At 36.1% G+C, this 27384-nt stretch overlaps 1 pseudogene; it reads left to right on the top strand.

The window, feature by feature from the left end:
- The window catches only part of LOC144220485 (UDP-glucuronosyltransferase 2A3-like), a 48445-nt pseudogene extending 22192 nt beyond the window's left edge, over positions 1-26253 (top strand).
- The last annotated feature ends 1131 nt before the right edge of the window (positions 26254-27384 follow it).

The raw sequence follows: 27384 nt of genomic DNA, 5'->3' as shown, positions 1-27384 counted from the left end.
GACGGGGGGGATCCCTCTCTGCGGGGAGTTTAGAGTGGAGAGAGAGTGGCTGAAACTACTCAAGACACTGTCCCTGTCACTGGAGAAGAGAAAACCTCTGCTCGGGACACAGAGGGAACCAATTTCCTGCTCTCCAGCTAATCCTAGGCAGGACGCACTTGTCCCAGGCGACCCCCAGATGAAACTCCTCCTCACTAGCCAACCCGACCTGGAGGAGACGGGAGCAGTGGCTTCTGGCTGTCTCCAGGGGGAAGGCAAGAGGCTTGGGACTTCCCTGAGGGGCTCGCCTGTGAGTTTGTGTTTCCGGCAATTTCAGTGGGGCGGGCGGACTGGGATCTGGAAACGAGGCCTGGCCTGGGATATAGAGCACGGCCCACCTTGGCTGCGCCCCTGGCACAGGGAGTTTACACACCCAAAAAAGTGAGTTGCAGCGCTTGGTTCAAGAAGGGACTGGAGCGCCGCCACTCTTCTCCCCACAACTGCCAAGGCAGGACTCCCGCGGGACACACTGGATCAAACCACGCCCATCCCTGCTAGAGAGCTGCCCTCTTCCTTTTTTTAAAAATTTATTTTAATATATTTTTTAAATTTATTTTTTATTTTTATTTAGTTATTTTTTTTTTTACCAGAGTCAGGGCAAGACCAACATGGATGCACTGCCCTGATTAACTCTGGTCACTGGCTTGCTTAAACAGTCACATTTAATCCATTCTCTAGATGTAAATTCTACACCTACCTACCTTTTCATCTCTTTCTCTCTGGAGTAATCAGACTATATAGTTTCTATGGATAGCATCATCGTCATTTCTTTCGCTTCTTCTCCAACCATATTCCACTCTTTCGCTCTTTGAAAGAATCCTCTTATTCCTTCTGCCTGCTAATTTCATTTTCAATTTCACTTCATCTCTCCCCTGTCATTTCTCTCTTTCTCTATGCTCTTCCACCAGCATTGCATACACCCAGCTATTTTTTTAGCTGGGAAATCTGGTTACATGCTTTAAACTGTTCTCTGTCTATTTGGTTTCTTCTTTTTTCCTTTTCTTTTCTTCTTTTTTTCTTTTTATGTAGTTTTATTTCTTATTATTCACCTTCTCTCCTCCCTCTTTTTTCTTTTTCGTTTTCCCTTTCAGTTTGCATGTTTCTTGGATTTGTTTGCGCGTTTGTGTGCCTTTGTTCCCTGTGTGTTTGTCTATCTGTTTTCTATTCCAAGGCTAACTCAAGAAAGCCAAAGTACACATGGTGTAGAGTCCCAAATACCACTACGAGTAGAAAAATAAAATAACCAAGGTCTCAACAAGAGAGACCAAGAGATACCATTCAAAGAACACTTTCTGAATGGACAGGCCCTGGACAGTCAAAGAGCCTTCTTTGGTACAGCAGCGCTCACGGTGCAGAGTGCATAACAAGCTTTTTAAACTAACAAGAGATAGAAAGCTAACCAAAATGATGAAACAAAACAGCTCTCCTCCAAAGAGGAGAAAGAATGAAATCTGGCCATGTGTAGCAACATGGATGGAACTTGAGGGTGTTCTGCTGAGTGAAATAAATCAGGCAGAGAAGGACAGATACCATATGTTTGCACGTATAGGAGGATTAGGAGGAACTTAACGGAGGATCGTGGGGGAGAAGAAGGAGGGAAATAGTGGGGGAGAAGGAAGGAGACAAACCATGAGAAACTCTTGAATGCTGAGAACAAACTGAGGACTGATGGGTGACGGGGGAGGGAGGGTGAAGGACATGGAGGAGGGCACTTGTGGGGGTGAGCAATGGGTGTTGCATGGAAACCAACTTGACAATAAACTATTTTAAAAAATTAAAAAAATCTACTCTTAGAAACTTGCAAATAAACAAAATAGTATTCTTAGCTATAGTGATCACATTGTACACTATATTCCCCAGGATCTATTATCTTATAACTAGAAATGATCACCTTTTGACAATCTTCATCCCATTCGCCCACTCTACCCTCTGCCTCTGGCAACCACAAATCTTATCTCTCTTATCATCAGTTTGATTTTCTATTTTTCTATTTTTTATTTCTTTTTAAATTTTTAATGTTTTATTTATTTCTGAGAGAGAGACAGCATGAGCAGGGGAGGGTCAGAGAGAGGGGGAGATACAGAATGTGAAGCAGGCTCCAGGCTCTGAGCTAGCTGTCAGCACAGAGCCCGACGTGGGGGTCGAACGCACGAACTGTGAGATCATGATCTGAGCTGAAGTCGGATGCTTAACTGACTGAGCCACCCAGGCCTCTTAGCTATGTATCCATGATAAATAAAAACATATGCCCACACAAGCGTATACATGAAAGCTCATAGCAGTATTATTCACAGTAGCCAAAAATGAAAATAACCTAAATGATCATCAACTGATGAATGGATAAAGAAAATGAAGTATATCGAAATAAATCTTATTTAGCTATAAAAAGTAATGAAGAATTGATATAGACTATGATGTGGATGAACCTTGAAAACATTATGCCAAGTGGAAAAAGGAAGCACAAAAGACCAGCGAGTGGATGATTTACTTATATTAAATGGAGTAAGATTATTCTGGAACAGACAAAGAGATGGAAAGTAGAGTAGTGGTTGTCAGAGTCTGGGAAGAAGGGGAAACAGAGAATGACTGCCAATGGATACAGGATTTTTTTAGAGTGGGTAATGAAAATATTCTATAATCAAATAGTGGTGATGGCTGCATAACTTTATAACATACTAAGAACTATTGAATTGTGTATTTTAAAAGAAAGAATTGTATGGCATATAAATTATAAAACTGATATTAAAATGGTGGGGGAGTGAAGTATCACACAAAGAGAATAAGATTACACCCAGAGCTGACACCAGTAAGGAACTAAAATGGAGTATGTACTGAGTATGAAGCTGGATTTTCAATACCGTTGTCATTACCAGAATCAAACCCATAAATTACTGAGATTTGTTTGTGATTGCTTATACAGATAGATTGTCCTAATCAATTCAAAATCCCTCATATTTTCTGATCAAAACTTTAGCATACCTAGAATTATCAAGGAGAATATTCAAAAGGCCATATGGTGGGAAACTATATAACCTACAATTTCCTCATATCAGCAATACTGAATATATATTTCAAAAAGACACAAAACCTCTGTGTAAGTTTCCTTATACCACAATAATTGACTAGAATTCAGAAACAAAGCTCTGGCTCCTAAATAAGGAAAATTACTTAATTCAGTCACTAATTTTAGTTTTTGTTCTGTTAATGTTCAGTTGGCTGCCACATCATTTGAAAGGAACTCCTTTATTGTTATCTGTCAACTAAATATGTCAGAATAGCTAATATTTTGTCACCAAAGAGGACAAAGTCTTATGAAACAGGAACTTTAATTTTGCATAGCAAAAGAGATAAGCCCTTTCAAAAATTTATTAAAAGATTTCTATTCCTAGTTGGATGTGATTACGTGTTTACAGCACACTTGAAAACACTAGAAAGAAGATGAATAGATTTGAAAGGTCAGTTTTTAAAGAAATCAAAGGCTTTTGGAGCAACAAGAATGAGATAAATTGTAATTCCAGAGTGTCAGAGACACTGCTACAATGGGCCATGGATCATTCTTTGTTTCTTATCCTTTGCTGAGAGTATTTGCCAACGCTGAGCATGAAGTAGGGCTCAGGCTTATCTCAAGAGACAGACTCTATTGTCAGGGAGAAAGCAGCAGGCCTTTGGTCTTCTTCTAGACCTAGATCCTTGCTTGTTATTAAAAAATCTCACTATGATGTACCCTCAGGGAGGAAAGGTGAATTGACTTTGTGTGGCTTACATAAGCCCAATATTGATTCTTTAAAGATTTTTCTTTGAAAATTAGATGGATAAACATTTCTTATTTAACATATCAGTTTGTTTTCTCTCTATCATCCTTGAGTTTTATTCAGGAAAACCTGCCACATGTGAAACTATGGGGAAAGCTGAAATGTGGTTGATTTGAACTTACTGAGATTTTGAATTTCCTTACCCTTATTTACCTAATTTTGAATTTGTTGGAGGATTGCACTGCCAGCCTGCAAAGCCCCTAAGGTAAGTAAGTGTGCTTATTTTTGATTGTCTAACTTTTTACCTCCTGGGATTATTTCCAGTTTATTATTCATAAAGTTTGACCCCTACACTGAAAACATGGACACAGCAATTAATGGACATTATTTTCTTAGACTGTTATATTACTATAGGTATCTTATAACATTGTCATGGCAACCATTAGTGATGTTGTTCATCAGAAATGCCATGTATTTGATAAGGATGAGATCCCTAGCCCCTGAGTATAGTGGAACCATGGCTTTACAATCAACAAGCTTAACTTAGAAATTTGGTGCTGTCACCGCTACTGCTGTGTAGCCTTGGACAAATTACTTAACCTCCCTGAGACAGCTCTCCCATGTGCAAATGTATACATATCTCTTAAGATCACCATAAATCTAAGTTACATAATGCATCCAAAGAACTCAACACATGGCAGGAGATAACATGTAGCCAATAATTCCTAAACACAGACACACACAAACATACCTCAGAGTGTTTAGAACACATTGGAAGGGAACTTCCAAGGTAAATTATTTTTATTTGCCTAATAACGAGTGATTTAACATCATATTTCGTACTCTAAAATGGTTAATATATGAAAAGACAGAACTATTCAATGATTCAAACACAGTGCTAAAGGTATATAGCTATATTATTCTTGTAAGCTCTAAATTTTCATATAACAAAAACTGTTTTCTTTACAGGAGTTAAAAGAGTTTGTCCAAAGCTCTGGAAAGATGGAGTTGTGGTATTTACCCTGGGTTCAATGATTAAAAACCTCACAGAAGAAAAGTCTAATCTAATTGCATCAGTCCTTGCCCAGATTCCACAGAAGGTCAGATAATCTTATCTCTTTTTGAGGAGCAGCCTTTCTAAAATCCATGAAGTTCTCCTTAAAAATGTACTTAACAGAGTTAAGAAAAGCTATTTAGTATTGTTAGTATCAATTTAACTGAACTTTGAGGAAAAAGTATTAAATGCTAGAGAGGGTAGCTAAAAATCTTGATTATTATCATGCTTTAAACTTGGCAATACTATCAGGAACACATATTGTAGTATTTTCATTTTTAATAATAGGCTAAAATAAGTCATTCACTGATCTTAAGCAATCTGTTAGCTCTAGGATGTAAGGCTTCTATGTAATCTAACCTTGTTTTTGTTGTTCTTGTTTGTTTTTAACTCTGAGGTACACATGCAAGTTATAACCAATATGATAGAGAGTAAACTAAAAGATATTTTAAAAATATAAACTTAATTCATAACTGCAACTATATGTCATTTTAGTTGATGATTCTGAACCAGGTCCTGGGTTAGCCTGGAATTGACAGCTTAGCTTCCTAGACTATTCTTATTTAAACAGGATTCTCTTATTTAAACAGTTAAAAATTTTAATAATAGAGTAAAATTTTTGTGCAGTTCACTCTATGATGTTCCTAGCAAGATATGACTTTTATAACATTCTAGGTTATAACTTAATAATGTTCTTAAACTACCAGGGATATTTTTCGCTTTCTCGCCTTAATTAAAATAGACAGGTACATGCATTTTTAAGTTCCAGACAATCATGACAGTGCTTGGATTCATAACTAAATTCCTTGGAAAAATTGTTTGTGGAAGCAGTAGCCATTTAAATATTTAACTTTTAAAAATCTTCATATAAATATTGAATTTTGAAATATGATGTTTAGAGGTGACATCAGGGTAAAGTAGGAAGCACCAAGGATCTATCTCCCACCTAAACAACAGTTATACTAGCAAAAACTCTCTGAAGTAACTATATTAGAACTCTGGAGTCTATCTGAGCACTTGCAATTTGCAGCGAAATATTGGCTGATCAATTGTAGTTAATTTTGGAATTGCTGGAGCTTCAAATCCTGCACCACCCAGACTCATGGCAGCTAACCTCCCTGTATTACTGTGTGATTTGGTGGAGCCAAGATAGGCAAAAAGGATATCATCCTCTAAATATTATGATTCTACATTCTGATTGCTAACTACCGCCTTCCGTCCACTGATATGTAGAAACAAAAGTTGGTCATAATTATTTCAGCTCCCATTAGTTGAAGCAGCAATATTTTTTCTCCCTTTTCCCTCTTTTCTCCATCTGTGAGCCAGACATTAAAGAATGAGGTCATTCAAAAATAATCTCACATACGGGGCGCCTGGGTGGCTTAGTCGGTTAAGCGTCCGACTTTCGCTTAGGTCTTGATCTCGCGGTTCGTGGGTTCGAGCCCCGCGTCGGGCTCTGTGCTGACTGCCAGCTCAGAGCCTGGAGCCTATTTCAGAGTCTGTATCTCCCTCTCTCTCTGACCCTCGCCTGTTCACGCTGTCTCTCTCTCTCTCTCCTAGAAATAAATAAAACATTAAAAAAAATAATCTCACATACAATAAAATTTAGAAAGCAATATCCGTGTCCAGGGAAAAATACAGGATCAAAAAAAAAAAGCTTTAGTTACAGAAGATCTAAAGCATTCACTTCAGCCTATTCCTGGCAAAGAGACACCTTTCAATAATGAAAATAAATAAGCCTCAAATCTTAAGGAAAGAGAGAATCTGATTCTCAGAGGTATTGGGTGGCTCAGTTGGTTGAGCATCCAGCTCTTGATTTCAGGTCAGGTCATGGTCCCAGGGTTGTGAAATCAAGCCCTGCATTGTGCTCCGTGCTGAGCATGGATCCTGCTTAAGATTCACTCTCTCTTTCTCTCTCTCTCTCTCTCTCTCTCTCTCTTTCCTTCTGACTCCTACCCCGCTTGCATGCTCTCTCTCTAAAATTAAAAAAAATGCCTATAAAATTCTGATTTCCAGAGATATTATACTGATTACAAAAATCAATTGTCCAGTTCTCAACAACAAAAGAGTTCACAAGGTATACAAAAGTATGGACCATTGAAAGGACCAAAATATATTGAGAGAAACCATTACTTTATTCGTTTAAGTTTATTTGTCTATTTTGAGAGAGGGAGAGAGAAGGAGAGAGGGAGAATCCCAAGCAGGGACCACACCAGCAGCATGGAGCCCAACACAGACCTCGAACCCACAAACTATATGATCATTACCTGAGTCAAAACCAAGAGTCAGACGCTTAACCAATTGAGCCACTAAGCACCCCGAGAGAAACTATTCCTGAAGAAGCCTAGATGTTGGACTTACTAGATATAGACTTTAAAACAATTGCCCTAAAGATGCTCAAATAATTAAAGACCCTGGTAAAGAGAAGAAAATGATGTAGGAACAAAATAAAAACATCAATAAAAAGTAAAGCAATTATAAAAATGAACCAAAAATAAATTCTGCAGCTAAAAATTACAATAACTGAAATAAAAAAATCCACCGCAGGGATTCAAAACCAGTTATATGCAGGCAGAATAACAAACTTGAAGAAAAAATAGTTGAAATTATCAAGTCAGAAGAACAAAAAGAAAAACAAAGAAAAGTAAACAAAGCCTAAAGAACTTATGGGATATTATCAAGTGGAAGAACATACACACTCTGAGAGTCCCTGAAAGAGAGTAATGGGCAAAAATAATTTGAGGATATAATAGCTTAAAATATCCCAAATTTAATGAAATACACAAATCTATAAATCCTAGAAGCTTAATGAATTTAAAGTAGAATAAACTCAAAGGGATTCACACCAAGACACATAATCAAGTTGTTGAAAGCCAAAGACAATGAAAGATTCTTGAGAAGCAACTCAACACATAAAAGGTAACCAGACTATTTCTCATCAGAAACCTTGAGGCCAAAAGGCAATGGGTTGATATATTCAAAGTGCTGAAAGAAAAAATTGCCAAATGAGAATTTCATATCAGGCAACAATTCTTTCAAATTAAAACATTCCCAGATAAACAAAAGCAAAGGAGATCATTACCACTAGACGTCCACTGCAAGAAATGAAAAGTCTTTGTGGTGGAAATGAAAGGTTGCTATATAGTAACATAAAAAAATAAAGATGTGCGGCAAAGGTAAAAACAAAAGGTGATTACAAAAGCTAGTTATCATTGTAATTTTTATTGTATTCGACTGCTTAAAATCTTCTCAAGTATTTTTTAAAAATGCATAAATAGCCATTATTAATCTAATCTATTTTAGAAACATAATGTTTAAATATGTGTTTTGTGTCATCAGAAACAAAAAGTAGGAGGTTTTGCTATAAAGGAGCAGAGTTTTTGTATGCTATTATAGTTTACAACTAATAAGCTAAAAAGAAAATCACAAGAGTAATTAGAAAATATTTTAAAAATGAATGAAGACAGAATACACCAAAACTTATGGGCAATGAAAGCAGTGCTCAGAGGAAAGTTCATAGCTATAAATGCCTACACTGAAAAAGAAGAAAGATCTAAAATCAATACCTAATTTTACACCTTAAAGCACTAGTAAAAGAAAGCAAACTAAACACAAACTTACCAGAAGGAATGAAATAAACATTAGAACAGAAATAAAACAGAATACTAAAATTATAAAGAAAATCAATGAAACTTAAAGTTGGTTCTTTGAAAAGATCAACAAATTTCTCAAACTTTTAGCCAGACTGGCAAAGAGAAGAAAAAAAAGATGCAAATAATTAATATCAGAAATGAACCTGGGCAGATTACTGACTTTAGAGAGTTAAAATGGATTATAGTAAGATATTAGGAAGAATTGTATACCAACAAATTAGACAACATAATAGAAAAGGATAAATTCCTTGAAAAACACAATTTACTTTAAAGAAGAAACAAAATATTTGTACAAACCCACACCAAATCAAGAGATTGAATTAGTATTCAAAAACCTCTCAATGATAAAAAGTCCTGGACATATATCTTCACTGGTAAATACTACCAAACAGTTAAGAAAGAATTAAATAAACTAATACTTTTCAAATTCTTCAAAAAAACTGAAGAGGAAGAATCACTTCCTAAATGATTCAAGGGCAAATCTGCTCTGATACAAAAGCCAGATAAAGACATTACACGAAAATAAAATTACAGACCAAGATCCCTTATATAGATGTAAACACATTCAACAAAATATTTAAATAATAAAATTCGCTAGAAAAAATAAAGTAATTTAAAAAATAAAATCCAGGGGTGCCTGGGTGGCTCAGTCGGTTGGGCATCCAGCTTCAGCTCAGGTCATGATCTTGCAGTTTGTGGGTTGGAGCCCTGCATTGGGCTGTGCCGACAGCTAGCTCGGAGCCTGGGGCCTGCTTTGGATTCTGTGTCTCCCTCTCTCTCTGACCCTCCCCTGCTTGCTCTCTCTCTCTCTCTCTCTCCCTCTTTCTCTCTCAGAAATAAATAAAACATTTTTAAAAATATATAATCCACTATAACATTGAAAGGTGTTTTCACCATAAATGGGATGTATCCCAGAAATGCAAAATTGGTACAACATAAGTAAATTAATCAATGCAATAAATCATATTAATGCTTATGAAGTAAAAATAACCAAACACATGATTATTTCAACTTACACAAAAATGTAATTTGATAAAATACAACATTCTTTCATGATAAAAAATCTCAGAAATCTAGGAATAGAGGGGAAATTCCTCAATATGATAGAGTAAGTTTGGAAAACCCACAGTTAACAACATACTCAATGGCAGACTGAAAGTTTTCTCCCTAAAATCAAGAGCAATACAAGGATGCCTGCTCTCATTGCTGCTATTTAATATTTTACTAGAAGTTATGGCCTAGCATATTAAACAAGAAAAAGAAATAGTAAAGCATCCAGATTGGAACAACAGAGGTAAAACAATGTCTATTTGCAGATAACATTATCCTATACATAGAAAATTCCCAAGAATCCACAAAGAGGTAATAGAGCTAATAATAAAATTTAACAAAATTGTAGAACCAATACACAAAAATCATCGAAATGTATACACACGTATTGAACAATCTGAGCATAAAATTAAGAAAACAATTCAATTTACAAAAGCAACCAAACAAATCAAATACTTAGTAATAAATCTAACCAGGGAGATGAAATATTTGTATGTTGAAAACAAAATAGGGGCACCTGGGTGGCTCAGTCAGTTAAGCGTCTGACTTTGGCTCAGGTTACTATCTCAAGGTTCGTGGGTTCGAGACCCGCGTTGGGAGGTGCTGACAGCTCAGAGCCTGAAACCTGCTTCGGATTCTGTGTCTCCCTCTCTCTGACCTCCCCTGCTCGTGCCCTTTCTCTCTCTCTAGAAAATAAATAAACACTAAAATTTTTTTAAATGCCACAGTAGTCTAGGATTCACTGAGATTTTATTCCATTGATATGGTTGTAGAATTAGATTCTAGTTAGATTCATGATCTATATTATAGAGTAAGATAAGATCATCTAATAGAATACCTTAATAATTTTCACTAAATTTTTATTGGCGAAGTAAAAATTTAGCTCATGATCAATTGACTACATGGGTTCCTCATTATTGTGGATATATTAATGATAATATTATGATTTCTGTCATTCCTATAGGCTTTTTTCTTTCTACATCAAAACTATAGAAAACAAGTGAGTAGGCCCCTAGTAACAAAAATATATTAGCTGAAGGTCAATGATTTCTGTCTATAATATTTTAGGACACAGTATTTCCCCCGTATTATATAACAGATTTAACTATATTCCCTCTCTAAGAAGAATAAATGTTATTTTTACTCTCAAGCCAATTACAATATGTTATTGACTACGTACCATAGAAAGATAAGGCAATAGCCAAACTATGCCAACAGCCCAAGTGTCCATCAACTGATGAATGGATAAAGAAGATGTGGTGTCTATATGTGTACACACACACACACACACACACACACACACACACACACAGGAATATTATTCAGCCATCAAAAAGAATGAATCTTGCCACCACTTGCAATGCCATGGATGGAGCTAGAGCATATAATGCTAAGCAAAATAAATCAGTCAGAGCAAGACAAATAGCTTATGATTTCACTCATATGTGCAATTTAAGAAACAAAACAAGTGAGCAAAGGGAAAAAGAAGAGAGAAAGGCAAGCCAAGGAACAGACTGACTTAACTATAGAGAACAAACTGATGGTTACCATAATAGAGGTGGCAGTGGGTTAATAGGTGATGGGGGTTAAGGGGTGCAATTGCTGTGATAAGCACTGGATGTTGTATGGCAGTGTTGAATCACTATACTATACACCTGAAACTAATATTACTCTGTATGTCAACTAACTAGAATGTAAACAAAAACTTTTTTAAAAACATAGAAATATAGGTAAGAAAATATAAACAAATCACTCCTTATTTCCTTTAAAAAATGTTAAAACAATTAAGATCATGGTGGAGAAACCTAAATTGTCTTAAAGAAATCATAAAAATAGATTGTTAGTAGAACAGCACTAAAGTTGCTTCCAGTGAAGGCTTAGAAGAAAATGTTACTGGAGACTCAAAGGGAATCCTTGTTCTATAGGGTCAGAGAGCTTAGAGAAATTGTGTCCTATGATTATGTGGATAGAGTAGTTTGTAAGAGATGAACTTGCAGGTTTACCTGAGGAGATTTCTCAGCAAAGTTTCAAGATACTGCCTGATTTCTTCTGCTGCTTATAGTAAAATGAGAAAAGAGAGAGTTAAATTGATGGAAAAAAACTGTTAACAAGGAATGTGGGCTTGATGATTTAGGAAATTCACAGTCTGTCCAAATTGAAAAAGAGGCTAATATTAAGAGATTCACTGTGAGGAGAACATGCTCTAGAGAAAGAGCCAAGGGTATGGCTATATAGCCTTTTGCTAAAATCTCAGAAAAAAATCAAAAGTTTAGAGTATTTAGTCACACAAAAGACTCTTTGAAAAGATAGAAAGTATGACTCAATTAAACCAGAGAGCATATAGAAGTTACTCTCACCCATCTCAGTAAATATCAAAATAGAGGATTATCTTAGAAAGATACGTAAATGAGCCTCCTATCTAAGGAAGTAAATCTCCATGACATACACAGGAAACTCACAAAGTGATTGAGAATTTTATACCAGCGCGACCACTGTCAGCTTGGACCAAAATTGAGTACCAAATGAAAAACAAAACAAAACAAAACAAAACAAAACAATAACTGTTTAATATCCAGAATTCTACTTGCAGGAAATGAGCTGATAAAATTTAATTGGCTGCAAATACATGCTATCTTCCATAAAAAAGGAAGAATGGCTCAGAAGGGAGAAGTTACAAACTCTGAAGGCAGAGCCATGAAGTACAATGGATTATCCTCAGATCTTGATATCTAGGGGCATTTTCCCAAATGGATTTCACAATGGCTTGAACCAACAGCTTTTTTTTTTTTTTTTTCATTTTCTCCTCTTTTGAACCAAAACTTCTATAACAGCTATATTAGGTGTATCACCATTATATTTTGGGAGCAGGTAAATTGTTCTTTAGTTTCATAGAAGAGAAACGGTGCTCCATAATGTATTATACCCGAAGCCTCTTTCCTACCCGATTTAGGTGGATATGGATGATGAGATATGGGACTTTTGAACTGATGAGATTTTGGACTTTGAATTAATGTTGCAATATATTGAGACTTTGGGGGCCCTTAGGATGCAGTGAATGTACTTTACACATGTGATTGGCATGAATCCTTGGGGGCCCAGACAACAGACTGTGGTGGGCAGGTTAATGACCATCAAAGATATCCAAACCCTAATTTTTAGGATCTATGAATACCAGAGTATCCATAGCAAAAGGAACTTTGCAGATACTGCTGTCAATTTCTAACTTTATGTCCTTGTGGTCAGAAAAGATGTTCGGTGTTATTTTCATCTTCCTATATTGCTAAAACTTGTTTTGTGGCTTATCATACATATGATCTATCCTGGAAACGTTCCATGTGCACTTAGGAATATGTATTCTGCTGCTGATAGGAAAGATTTATATATGTCTTTTAGGCCCATTTGGTCTAACGTATGGTTCAAATCTAATATTTCCTTGTTGATTTTCTTTTTGGATGATCTATCCATTGCAGAAAGTGGGGTATTAAAATCCTCTACTATTGTTGTGTTGTCTATTTCTCACTTCAGATCTGTTAGTATATATTTAATATATTAAGGTACTCTGATGTTGTGTGTATACTGATTTTTTAACTCTCTTTTCCTTTAACCTTTATATGTATACTTACCTTTACTACTGTGTTGTATATTTTCATATGTTTTCATTGAAAACATTTCAGCTAAAGGACTTTTTCATTTAATTTAGGCTAAAGTACTCCTTTTCACTGTTTCTTGTAATGCGTATGTGTAGTAATTTTTATTTCAGCTGAAGAACTCTTTTCATTTCAGCCAAAGAACTCTCAGCATTTCTTATAATGCAAATATGGAATAATGAACTCTCTCAGCTTTTATTTGTCTGGTAAAGTCTTTATGTCTCCTTCATTTCTGAAGGATAACTGTCCTATATGGTATTCTTGGCTGGCAGATTTTTCTTCTACCACTTTCAATATATCATTTCACTTTCTCCTGACCTGAAAGGGTTTTGCTGAAAAAATTTGCTGATAGCCTAATGGAGGTTCCTTTATAGCTTACAATCTTCTTTTCCCTTGCTTTTAGGATTCTTTGTCTTTGATTTTTGACAGATTCATTATAATATGTCTTTGAGAAGATTATTTTGAATTGTAGTTATGGGTGATCTATTAGTTTTGTTAAGGTGGATATCCAAGTCTCTCTCTGGTTTGAGCAGGTCTCAGCTAGTATTTCTTTAAATGAACTTTCTGCCTCCTTTTCCCACTCCTCTCTTTGTGGAATTCCAATAATTCATTTATATATAGATAACTTTTCTTTTTACTGATGTCCTACAGACTTTTTTTTACTATATTTTTTATTCCCCCTGATAAGTTTATGTCCAATTTCCTATCTTCTAAGTCACTGATTCTGTCTTTTGTTTGCTTCATCACTCACTGAAAAAAGAAATTCTAGATTTGAGTTTTTGATTCCAGCTTTGATCAGGTTTGGAGATATCAATAGTGCTACATCCATCCTTAAAATTCCTTCAAAGGGAATGGCCAGAATTTTGTGTTTCAAAAATAAATCACTTCAAAAAGAAATCAGATTTTAAATTTTATTATGGTATATGGAGCCATTTAGGAAAGTTGTTTTTTTTACAACTTAAAGTAATTTTTCCTCGTGGCTTTAAAGACATTTTACTGAGATGTTCTCCCTCTATACATTTCCTTCAATTGTGAAAGCTCTCAAATGCAATTCATCTAATGAAGTCTTTGAATAACTATTCTTTCAAAATGTGAGGTTATATTGTGTTTTTGAAAAGTATTTTTATAAATAAGTTGCATATAAAGCTATTTTCCCCATAAACAAAAATTAGGTCCTCTTTTCTCAGTCTTTCTATATTTTCTCAAAGATTTTTCTTTCTTTCATCTCATCTCTTTCACATATAAACACTGAGTCTCTCAGCAGAGGTTATATTAAAAATAACCCCTGCTCTGTGCTTTAAGTTTAAGTAACAAAAAATTATAAAGATATTGGGAAAAATTAGAAACTAATTCACAAAGATTTAACAATTCTTCACAAAAATTATTTCATGATGAGTGTTCTATAAGGAGAGACATGTAAATATCTCAATTGATCAAGAAGTTCATGATCTAAGATCTATACTTACAAATTAGTCTTAATCTCACCACCTAAATTCATTTCAAAATAAAACTTTAATAATATGTTCCTGCCAGGAAAGTTTACAACAGGATTTATATAAGTTCATATAAAAAGTATGGGGTAATTTTAGGGAAAAAAATAACATTTTTAAACTGGAATATATAAGTTTGGTATATTTCATAATTAAAATTATTAGTGCAAAAACTATCTCACTCCAACTTAAACTAAACTATAACAAAATCTTTAGGATTACAGTTGCTTAATATTTTCTTTGCAATTCAGATCATTAAAGATCTTTCCAATGATTATCCTTAAGAATGTCTTCTAATTATAAATCTGTCATTAAGTTATTTCTTAACCAGACATCCTTACATTTCTTATCTTTCTTAAAGGGATGAGGCACTTAGTGGAATTCTAATTCCATGCTTAAAAAAAATAGTTTTGAATGAGAAATATATAGAAGAGTATTTAACCCGTTTAAGAATATAAACTCCCAAATCAAAGAAACCAGCATATTTAATGAAAAATGTTCTTGAAGACATCTGACATGTTTCCTTAAACAAGGAGACAACCAAATAAGCATAAAATAGAAAANACCCCCCCCCCCCCCCCCCCCATACACACACACGGTGTTTTTTCTTTTTTTTCCTCAGATAATCTGGAGAGCTCTAAAGGACAATGACCATGTATCTAATTGACCAGCCCCCAGCTAACATATCATAGCACTATGCTTTGAAACTGGGCTAAAAATGTGAAGAAATCATTACTCAAATAATAAAGTGAGGCATTTCAAATCACATATTTTATTTTCTAACTTTATGCTTTGGTTCATATTTTTTAAATCCCCTAAATCAAACATTCTTTTGAATTATATGTGTTATACATCACAGAATTGCTAAAAACCACTGATCCACAGCCAGTGAACTTATCCATTATCACTATTATTTTGTGCAATATTAATAGGTGCACCCTGGCATGAATGTTAACTGTTTTGTTCTTTATTAGGGAAAAAGTTGCTTATTTTGTTCCCTTAATTTTAGTGAGTCTGAGAAAATAAGAGGGTATACACTCTCTCAGTTCAGTAAGTCACCAAACATCTATATTAAGAATATCCCAGGAGTACCTGGGTATCTCAGTCGGTTGAACGTCTGACTTTGGTTTCAGGTCATGATTTCATGGTTTGTGAGTTCATGGCTCATGTACTGACAGCGCAGAGGCTGGAGCTGGCTTCAGATTCTGTGTCTCCTGATATATCCTGATATCTCTGATATCTCTGCCCCTCCTGATATCTCTGCCCCTCCTGATATCTCTGCCCCTCCCCCACTCACACTGTCTCTCTCTCTCCGAAATAAACATTTAAAAAATATTTTAAAAAATATTCCCTTGTTACAAAGCTTCCTCAGTTTCTGCTCTAATTTGTCTACTCAAGACTATCCCTAGTTGTTTGCACTGCTTAAAAATAGGTACGGACCTCTATTTCTGGCCCTTACGGTGTTAATGTGGGCAGACTAGGCCTCTACCGTAAACAACTAGAAAATGAGACAAATTATATATAACAATTATTTTCAGGCATTGAATATTAGGCATCACAGGAACACAATACCTAAAAGAAGGTAAACTAATGAAGTGAATCTTAAGGTCTCTCCAGTTTTCTGAGTATAGCCACTATGTAATTTGAAAATTCAAAATAGCCCACACTATTTTCTAGTGAAAATTAAGATACTGAGAAAGGGCTTTGTTTTGACACGCAAAAGTCAGTTTTCACACATGACCTTAAACTATCTTGATTTCAATACCAGTTTATATCTCTCAGCTTTATCAACGGTTTTAAATGCCGAAATTCCAGGTTAATGGAATGTGACCTTTCCACAGAGCCCATGAGGACAAGAAAGATAAAGTAATTCTCAGTATATGTGGCTATTCCTGTCAGGGAAAATAGCCAGGGTGGAAAAGACCCAATATGGGAAACTGACACCCTCACCTGTCCCATATCAGGGACACAGTGTTCCACTCTAGAGCTAGCAGACTTGATATTCTTGACGCTCAGTTTATATAGCAGTTCAATCAGCATTGGTAAATAGAAGCCCATACATGTGGGCCCATACATGGCCTTACTGTCTGGTACAATGGTCACTTCACTAATTTGTTCTTGGAGCCAGCACTGGGATGGTTGTCTACAAAGACTGGCTGATCTCAACTGGGTGAGTGATTTTGCCTCCTTTATTGTTCAGCACCTATTCTGTGATGGATGTTGTCTGCTGGGCATTACCATGGTATCTCATGGTCAAGTGTTCCATCTCTAACATGCCAGGATTTCTTTTTTCAAATGCATGTAATTCTTCAGTCCAGATGGCATCATCTGGCTGTCCTGTTATTCTCTTATCAGCCTTGCCACCAATTCCACATGTATAGAATGTGCCATGTCCTTTTGGTTGTCTGTATATTTTATCCTTAGCTCTGCCTGCTGTATAACCATATCCATAGCTTTATATGGGTTACGCCTGCCTGGTTGCCACTCTGACCTTACTACTTTCTCATTGTGATCATTGTGACCACTTGGCTTCTAACAATTGAATGCCATCTGCTAGGTTTTCAGATTTGTTTATAATTAACATCACTGAGCTGCTTTGTAACTACAAACAGACCTGGCCATCAGAGGACAGCATGCTGAGCATCCCTTATAACTTTAGTCAGTATACAATCACTGGTAGATTTTCCAGATTTATGTAGCATCTCTATCTTAATATGCCCACTTCTATAGCCTTTTGGTTCCTTCTTCCACTGTTTCCTATGCACTTCCAGCAGGTCAGTTTCACTTTCTGTGGGGCATTGCTTACCACCACTTCCTGAAGTCTGAACAAGGGTATTGAATCCTATGTCCTGAGAAAGTGCTCCAAAATAAAACTATGCTTCCTTCTACAAGTTTATGTTCTGCTTTCCTTAATTCAGTCCTTCAGCATACAGTTCTCGATATAATCTCCCAGTTCCTACTAGGAGATATTGGCTATGTCTTCTAGTTCTTCTGAGTTTGAGTAATATCTTTCCTCAGTCCTTTAGTAGGTCCAACATATACCTGGCTGTTGACTTATCCCTACTTATTGGACTATAGCCAAAAGGGGAGATAGCAAATTTTGAGAGGGACACAGGAAGCCCTGTGGAAAAGATCATAACATATCTTCAAACAATGGAAAAGTATAATTCCTTAACAAAGAGGAGCAGGCCACTGATCACGACTCAAAGCACTCAGGGGAACTTAGGAATTGAAAAATGTCATGTACAATTAACCATTTCTCAGATGACTTGAAATTCTGCTGTTTCTCAGCTAGGGTTCTGACATTGGTAAGAGATTGGACTAGTTTGGGAATTTAAGTAGAACTAGAAATGTCTTATTTTTAAAATGATTCAGATTTTTTTTTTTGGCTTTCTGCCAGAGATGGGAATCTCTTTATATGCTACCAAGGAGGTCTCTCTGGTTTTCACATGTTGCCTTAATTTGATGGTTAATAGTCATCACTTCTTTTTTCCCGTTTTATTTCCCAAAGCATGAATTCTACAGAAACAACTATCTACCTCCACTGTCTTCATAATTTCTGCTTTTCCCAGATGTTTATCAAATACCTGAAACATCACAGCCATTAGTGCCTTTCCTTCCTGCAGTGTAAGGTCCCATTCACCATCACTGAAAGAAGTAAAAGTTTCAGTTATCAGGGTTCAGAGGCTATTTGTATCCTACCTTCCACCAGTGATAGATTCTTCATTACAACTGGTGGTGATTGATCCAGCTCCAAAATCCAATCCTAGTGTCTACTCTGATTCCATTCTTGATTCTATTATCAAAGGTTGAGTATCCCTAAGAAGAAGAGACTAAGCTGAAGATCAGCTTAAAGGAAGACTATTAAGGAGTGATCTTGGAAACAAAGTCTGTGAAAATGAAGGACTTGAAGCAATATTGGACAGTGGAAAAAACAGAGACAGGGGTACCTGGGTGGCTCAGTTGGTTAAGCATCTGACTTCAGCTCAGGCCATAATCTCACAGTTTGTGATTTTGAGCCCAGTAATGGGATCTGTGCTGACAACTCAGAGCCTAGAACCTGCTTTGGATTCTGTGTCTTCCTCTTTCTCCCCTCCCCTCCCCTGTTTGCACACATCTCTCTCTCTCTCTCAAAATAAAATAAAATAAAAAACATTAAGAAAAGATAGAAAGAAAAAGGAAAAACAGAGACATACAGTGCCCCTCCCTCTTACCACAGTTTTGCTTTCTGTGGTTTCAGTTACCCATGGTCAACTGCAGTTCACAGACAGATGATTCTTGTGACATATTATCAGAAAATCAATGGTAGTCTAGTGCCATATCGCAATGCATACATCATTCACTTCACATCACCTCATCACATAGTCATTTTATCATCTCATGTTATCACAAGAAGAAGGGTGAGCACAGTACAGTAAGATATTTTGTACCACATTCACATAACTTTTATTATTGTATTTTGTTCTAATTGTTATATTTGTTATTTAGCTACTATTGCCTGTTGTATAAATTAAAACTTTAGCATTTGTATATATGTATATGGAAAAATAGCATATATAGGGTTTGATATTTTCTGTGGTTTCAGGCATCCACTGGGTATTGGGAGTCATTCTGAACTCACTAGTTGAAAAAACTGCTTGTGAGGTTAAGGCAAGTTTGCAAGGTCTCTTGCCATCAGATGACAACCAATATCCACCCCTACTTAATTGTTTCTGCTTGAGCACCGACACCCTCCGCCCCAGGCATCTTGTTGATTGGTATGCCAAGTGACTTATTCTGGCCTCTCATATGCTGATTGCACCTTGTGAAGGAATTTATCGTAGGAACTTCTTTTCTCATTATGTGGGCAAACATTGCACTTCCTGAAAAACCTATTTTTCCTATACTTCTCCTTAAGCAAAGAGGCTATTGACCCCTGCTCACAAAGAACTCACTTTTGCCTTTTCTCTGCTAAAAACATTGTCTTGTGTTTGAATGCTAAAGATACCTTTCTTCCCCATGGGATAAGCATCTAAATCCCCTACCTCAATCACTATTGATAAAGGTTATGCAGGAGTCTTCTAGAAATCTACGTTCTGGGAAATTTTTACATATCAAAGAAATTTGTCATCAGAAATCATTGTCTAAGGCAAATGTCACTTCTGGGCTGTTCCCCATACACTTAACCATAAATAAAGCTAAGTCTCAGTCAGACCAGAAATACCTGCCTGGTGACCAGGAAGACTCTCGTGGCCTCTCTCATCCCTCCCTCGCCGACACCGTCCATCCTTCAGGGACCCCTGAATTGGCTGGAGCTGGACTCTGGCAACTGGGGGTCTTGAAACACATCTTTGCAGATAAAGGGTGGGGAGACTACTGCAATGAAGCTCCGGCTTAGGTCTCAACCAACCCAATCTGAGGGTAAGGTCACCTTTAAGAGTTGTCCCAAATTGAAATGAGGAGGCAGACACTGGATGTGGGCTGCCCCAGGGAAAAGACATCACTTTAGACTACATAGTTCTCTTCAGCAGAAGTAGCTCTTAAAGAAAGCTGGTGGGTGAGAACTGTCCATCTTCTCATCAGCTGAGGAATAACTTCTATATCCCCAAAAGGAGAATCTAGGTAACACATCAAACGTCCACCAAAGGGCATTACCAGAGTAAAGGATGTTGCAACCCTATGGACAATGCTTTGCTTAGAATCGTCTGACCAAATACTTTTTAAGAGGGAATCTCCTCTCATTTCAAGTCAACAGATCATTGATAGCATGAAAATGAATCGATCCCATGACACAAGGCTTCCCCTTTCTACTTCTAATTTGAAGAGACTTCCTGATAAGAGTTTTTACATACAATTCACGTGGATTAAGAAGGCAGTCTACAAAACAAAGTTCAGAAGATATCTAGAGGATACTTTTTAGAAGTGTTGATGAAGTAAAAGTAATATAAGAATGTAAGAATGTTGCAAATGTTCAAACAAAGGAAATTATCATAATTTGGAGGTAATATTTCTCAATGAAGAAAAATAATTTAAGTGGTACTCAAAGGGCACCCAAGTTTAGATAAAAAGGGGAAAAAAGACAGTAATATCTATCTATAGTCAGAAAAACAAAGGCAAAAAAATGGAATAGAGCTAAATACAAGGTGTAAAAATATGGAGGAGGAAATTCAGAAAGCATGCGTGGCAATGCTCAAATAAATCAGAATAGATTTGCACTGACACAATGGTGCTTTCTTTCTCATCCGACGATTCTTTACATGCAAGGTAGTTTCTTTCCAGCACAGAGATGACAGTATTTACAGTGATACTAGGATTCATTAGAGGCACATAGAAATACAAGATCGTCTACTCTTTTCTTTATTTAATTTCTTACTGATCTCTCTTAGCTCTTTAATCAATGCGACCTTGACATTTATTATACTTTATATATTAACTACCTAATTAATAACTACCTAATTTTACTTTAACTACTTATTTCTATTTTCTATTTTAACTACTTCATTCATTCCTGTATATGAATGACAGCCACATCAGAAGTTAAGAGAGATGTATAAATAAAGGATTAATTTTCCCAAGATGTCTAAAACACCGACTCATCTTTTTGTGCTGTGTTTTTATTTCAGCTGTGGAGCCTGTGCCAAAGTGCTAATGTGGCTATTGGAATAATCATTGAATCAATTTAAAGACAATAGTGTCTGAACTTGGTCAGGGGTCATGAGGTGACTGTTCCATTCTTGTGGATTCCACCACACCATCTGCTCTGAACTTTGAAGTGTATCCTACATCATTAACTAAGAATGAATTTGAATTTGCTTGTCATGAAAAGTTCAAGATGTGGTATATGAGTTACCAAAAAGCACAATGTGGACATATGATTCAAATGTGCAAAAAATCAATATTCGAATACTTTTCAAAAGCTCTGTGAGGGATATAGTTTTGAACAAGAAACTTAGGAAGAAACTACAAGAATCTGTTTCTCCTTGTGATCTACTGCCTGAATCATTTAACCTATTTTTGGTCTACAGCTTTAATTTACCACTAGCAATACGTATGAAAAACTGTGAAAGGCTTACATGATCTTTCTATGTACCTGTTGTCATATTAGAACTTAGTGACAAAAATGATAATTATGGAGAGGGTGACAAATATAGTGCATTACTCTTATATTTTCACTTTGTAGTTGAGATTTTTCATAAGAACTGGGATAAGCTTTACAGTAAAATATTAGATAAGCCAGTAGTTCATTTATTACATTTTTTCTAAAGTAGGTGGAAAGAAACCTTACTTTACATATACTATATATAGATATACTATAAATAGAGATATCGATGATATAGAGTTTATATATATATATAATTTTAAATTAAAGAGAACTTATATTTTCTTAGGTTTAGTGTTGAAATGGATATATAATGGTTTTCAATCAAAATTTATCAACCATTCAAGAGAACTCGTGTAATCTAGAACTCTGTGACAATAGAGATGTCTCTCTGTTGGACAATGATCTACGATATTAACATCCTTAAGGCTGTAATTATTTAAAGAGCACTGTGTTTTTCCTAAATCCTAATGTCCCTGTTATTTATTGCTGTGTAACACACCATCTCAAAACTTAGGGTTTAAACCAGACATTATTTGCTCACGATTCTCCGGACCAGCAGTTTAGGGTGTGCTCAGGGAAATGTTTCTTCTTTAGGGCTTTCCTGAGCTCATCATTAGGCTGCAGTTAGCTATCAACTTAGCTAAGGAGGAATGGTCCACATGGCTAGGGTTTGCTAAATTAGCAGGAAACTTTGATTCTCCCTTCATATGGCCTATCCAATGACAAGCCTGTGCTTTCTCCAGTGATAGTAGAACTCTCACATGAGAGTTCTAGGCCTAGGTTTAGAAAGCATACTATGTCACTCTTGCCACCTCTATATGTAAAACAGGTCATGAGGCAAGTCCAATTCAAAGGTTGGAGAAATAGCCTCCATCTCTTGATAGAATAACTTGCAAAGAATATGTATCCATTCTTAATTTACTACAGCAAGAAACTTCATTAAATATACTTATAAAATCAATGAAGGTCAGTTATGAGGCAATATATTTTCCAAACCTGTTTCTATTTTAAAATCTACTTTACATATAAGAAACAATGACTATTTTGTGTGAACTTTACATTTCCTTGCCTTTACAACTAAACATTCCTATGCGCTTATAGCTACAGTAACTTTCAGTTTTCTAAATCAAAGTTCCTACAGCTCCCTTCTAGATTCAATTTTTTAAATTATTATATCTATTCGATTTCTTTCATCTAATCATCTAATATCTCCATAGAAAGGAAAATTTCTCCATTGTGAATGAGTTGTCTCTGGGCATTATTTATATGACTCCTTCCTTCTCGATGGATTAAAAATCACCTGCTAGGTAAACTTAAAACACTGGGGATTACATTAGAATTACCAATATCTGTTTTCTGATGCTAGATTCACTACTTCCTCTCAGTTTTTTCAGTCTGAAAAATGAAGCAAAATGTGAGGGTCCAATATATTTTTCATATCTGAATGATTTCTAATCATGATTCTGTGAGCACATTCATTCAGAAACAAAAATTTATTGAGCTTCACCTATGCTTTCTGTTTAAAGGGGAAATTGATAAATATTTGTTGAGAACTTACTCTCCTGGGAAATCTTCTATGTCCTTCACATTTATTCACTCCTGGAGGACACATAGAGAAATTCTTTTTATAGGTACTATTATTCTCATTTTACAGATGTGGAGACTGAAGTACAGAAAGTTCAGGCAACTACCTAAGTTCTCATGGGTAAGAAATGTTGGGGATGGAATTGAAACACAGCAGTTTGGCCCCTGGACCTAACAAATTTGCTTATTGCAATAACTGGAAGACAAGAGAGAGCTCCTAACTTCAAAACTTAACATATTACTGTGAGAGACACTGTGCTAAGCACCAAGTATATTACATAGAAGACAAAGAAAGTTAATTTTTCTTGATCTGAGTGGTCTTTTTGTTTTTGTATTTTTTTCTTGAGAAGGAGACAGAGAGAGAGAGAGGGCGGGAGAGAGCAGGAGTAGGGGAAGGGCTGAGGGAGAGGGAGTGAGAAAATCTTAAGCAGGCTCACCCCCAGCATGGGGCCTGAGGGGGCTTGATCTCATGACCTGAGCCAAAATCATGCGTCAGATGCTTAAACAACCGAGCCACCCAGGCATCCCCTGAGTGGTCGTTTTAACAGATGCTTTCCATTGCCAGCATATGTCGCCAACTACACAAACTTCACTTTACCAAGAGGAGAGTCCTCTTGTGACAATTGACTCATACATAGAGAGAGCATCTTTTTGTTGAGCAGTCTTATAAAAATTTTGGAAACCTAAAAAAGAAATATTCCTTTCAAATGGAACTTAACTACCCTAGCATAAATGTCATAATTATTCTCAGTGGCCAAAAGGTATGTAAGACTGATTTAAGGTTACAGAGAAAATAAAGCTCTGAGTTATTAAAACATTAGACTGTGGCTACATATTTTGTATGGGGTTACAGGAGGATTAGATACTGCCTAAATACAGGTAAGACTAAAGCCTCTAAAATAAATCTGCTGAATCGCAGGTCACAGAAAAGAAACTATTCTTTTAGGTAACTCTAAAGCACCATGGGTTATTTTGACCTTCTGAGATTCCAAAGCAAGTTCATGAAAGGTAATGCGAAGGAAAACAGAACATCTCATGACAAACAACCAAAGTAGAAAGCTGAATGATGAGTGAGGTCAAAAGGTGGGCAGATCCACGATCAAAAACCAAACTGAAACATAGAAACACTAAATAGACAATACAAAGACCAAAGTTTCTAAGATAAATCTGCTAAAAATTAACCAAGAATCATAGGTCATAGAGAATAATCTCATAGGTGACGTGATATAAGGGCTTGCACAATAATATGTAGAAACAGGGTAAGAAAAGGCAAACAATAAAAGTAGAAAGCTGGATGGTGAGTGGAATGGGTGGTTGAGTTGATGAGTCTATGGGAATAAAAAGCTAAATAAATAATCCAAAGTCACAAAGAAGCAAGGGGACCCTTATATTGGGTAAATAAGGGGACAGAGATGCAAAAGACTGATGCAAATAAACATTTACAACAATGTAGAGTTGAGAGGAGAATGGTTTTCTAAAGCTCAGCTTGGCTCTCCGGAAGTTGTTTGCCTTTTCTTGAACAGGCACCAATCACACATTGATGATTTCTTCTAGGCATAGAAACTGACAAAAGAGATCCCTTGGTTAAATTACAAATATATAAAAAGAAAAATTTACAGCATTTTGTAAGTGACTCTGTCTTACCACCCATGGCCACCATGCTTGGTAGTACTTATCTTCAGTTTTTCCATTTTATTATTTTTCTGGAGCCCAGAGACACAAATTTAGATCCAGAAAAACACTTAATGGACTGAATCATAGAACAGTTCCTGGGCTCCTATTCTTTCCAAGCAGTTATCAAGCAGCCTTCCCTTTACACTAAATCATAACAATTAATACATTATTATTAACGTATGTATCAAAATGTTTCAGAATGTTTCAAGTTTCCTCAGACAGAAAAAACTACATGACATGGATATGGAAGTGCAAGACATCATTTCATTTAGTGCATCTCATTCATCATGCACTTTGCCAATTCTAGAAAGTCCAGGAACTTGGTCTTGCAATAACTTTTGTTTTGTACAATATACAAGAAAAGATGAGTCTGCAAAGCTATGGAAGGGAAGACGTGTTGATTCCTGGTGAGATCTGCATCATTAGGGAGGGCATCTAAGTCCCACGTTTCTCTGCTTGTCTTTCCCTATAAACCCTATAGGATATTCAGCTTCCCATCTACGCTGAGGTGGCTGGCTGAGTGCCACTGGAGGCTAGATGGAGATATGTGTGATCACTGCAAGTTCTTCGTGCTGCAAATCCACATTTAATATGGAAGGTCAGTATGAGCTTTAGAAAACAATTTCTTATTCAGCCACGGACATCAGCCTAGGGGCCTTTCTCCATTTTAAGTGAGAAGTGAGTTCTGAGTTGGGCCCGGGTGCCATGTGACACTCAGTCACATGAGTCTTCCTCAAACAATGAGGGTCATCAGTTAGCACAGAAAATAAAGCATGCTTACAATGCTATAGAATTAAGTAAAAATACCACAAATATCGTAAAAGAGACACAAACCTAATGCAATGGAGATGGGAAACAAGATAGCCATTTAGAATGTAATGTATAAACCATACAAATGATCACAGAGAAATACTGACTTACAAACATAACATATCTTGAATTTGGAATACATGCAAGAAAATGACTCTTTATTGAATATTTGAACCTTGAAAGACTTCAGAGGTGAGAGTATTTTATAAAATATGTAACCTTCTCACGTACATGGTTTTCTTTTCATTTTTGTTGTCTAAATGTCTGTTTAAACTTTAAAATGTTGGCACACTTTGAACATCCTGCCTGGAATTATGTTACTGTATCTTCTAGGAAATATAAACAAAAATTCATAAACTAACGTATTTTTGTTTCTCTATTTTCTTTTTCAGGAAGATCCACTACATTATGTGAATTGATGGGAAAAGCTGGCTTGTGGCTGATGCAAAATATAAAATTGGGATTTTGAATTTTCTTACCCCCTCCACCCCACCCACCCCCAACACTAATTTTGAATTAGTTGGAGGACTCCGCTGTAAAACTTGCGAAAATCTTGCCTAATGTAAAACTTTAATCCCTTTGAAAGAGTTTTCCATCAGACATTCAGACATCTTATGGAAAAGACATGGGGCATCGTGTACAATTTCTTCACACCATTCCCTCACGATACTGTTCACCTATTACTGAAGATTCTGGGCTACATAACAGTTGTGAAAAGTGTAAAAGAAATGCTATATCCTGTGGATACAGCCACTATAAAACAGCCTTTCACTTCCAACATGTAAGAAAGGATAAGTTTTTCAACAAATGTGTATGCCGTGTCCTCTAGATGCTAGTGCACCCTCTGTACTGGAGGACAGTGAATGATACAGATGCTCCGCTGCTCTTGGAAACATATAGACTTGGAAGATGAAAATTACAGATGTTGGGGTACCTGATGGCTCAGTCGGTAAAACATCGAACTCTTGATTTCAGCTCAGGTTCCAGTTCATGGGATCAAGCCCCACGTTGGGCTCTGTACTGATAGTGCTTGGGATTCCCTCTATCCTTCTCTGTCTGCCTCTTCCTCTCTCTCTCTCTCTCTCTCCAAATAAATAAATAAACTTTTAAAATATTGATGAAGGAAGTAAGAAGGGGAAAAGACAGTCCCTTCAATTAATGGCGTTGGAAGAACAGTTATTTGCAAAAGAATAAAACTGAACCACTTCCTTACAACATATTCAAAACAAATTCAAAATGGATTGAAGACCTAAATATGAAACATGAAATCATAAAGCTACTAGAAGGAAACATAGGAGCAATCTCTTTGACATTGTTTGCAGCAATATTTTTCTAAGTATGTCTCTTCAAGCAAAGGAAACAAAAGCAAAAATAAACTATTGGTATGACACCAAAATAAGGTTTTGCACAGGGTAGGCAACCAGCAACAAAACAAAAAGGCAACTTACAGGGAGAAGATATTCACAAATGACATATCCAATACGGGTCAATATCCAAAATATATGAAGAAATTATACAATCTAACTCACACAAAAAAATTATCCAATTAA

The sequence above is a fragment of the Crocuta crocuta genome, unplaced genomic scaffold (genome assembly GCF_008692635.1).
Source record: "Crocuta crocuta isolate KB4526 unplaced genomic scaffold, BGI_CrCroc_1.0 scaffold1, whole genome shotgun sequence".
In the NCBI taxonomy this organism is placed as follows: Eukaryota; Metazoa; Chordata; class Mammalia; order Carnivora; family Hyaenidae; genus Crocuta; species Crocuta crocuta.
This window is presented reverse-complemented; position numbering and strand designations above follow the sequence as displayed.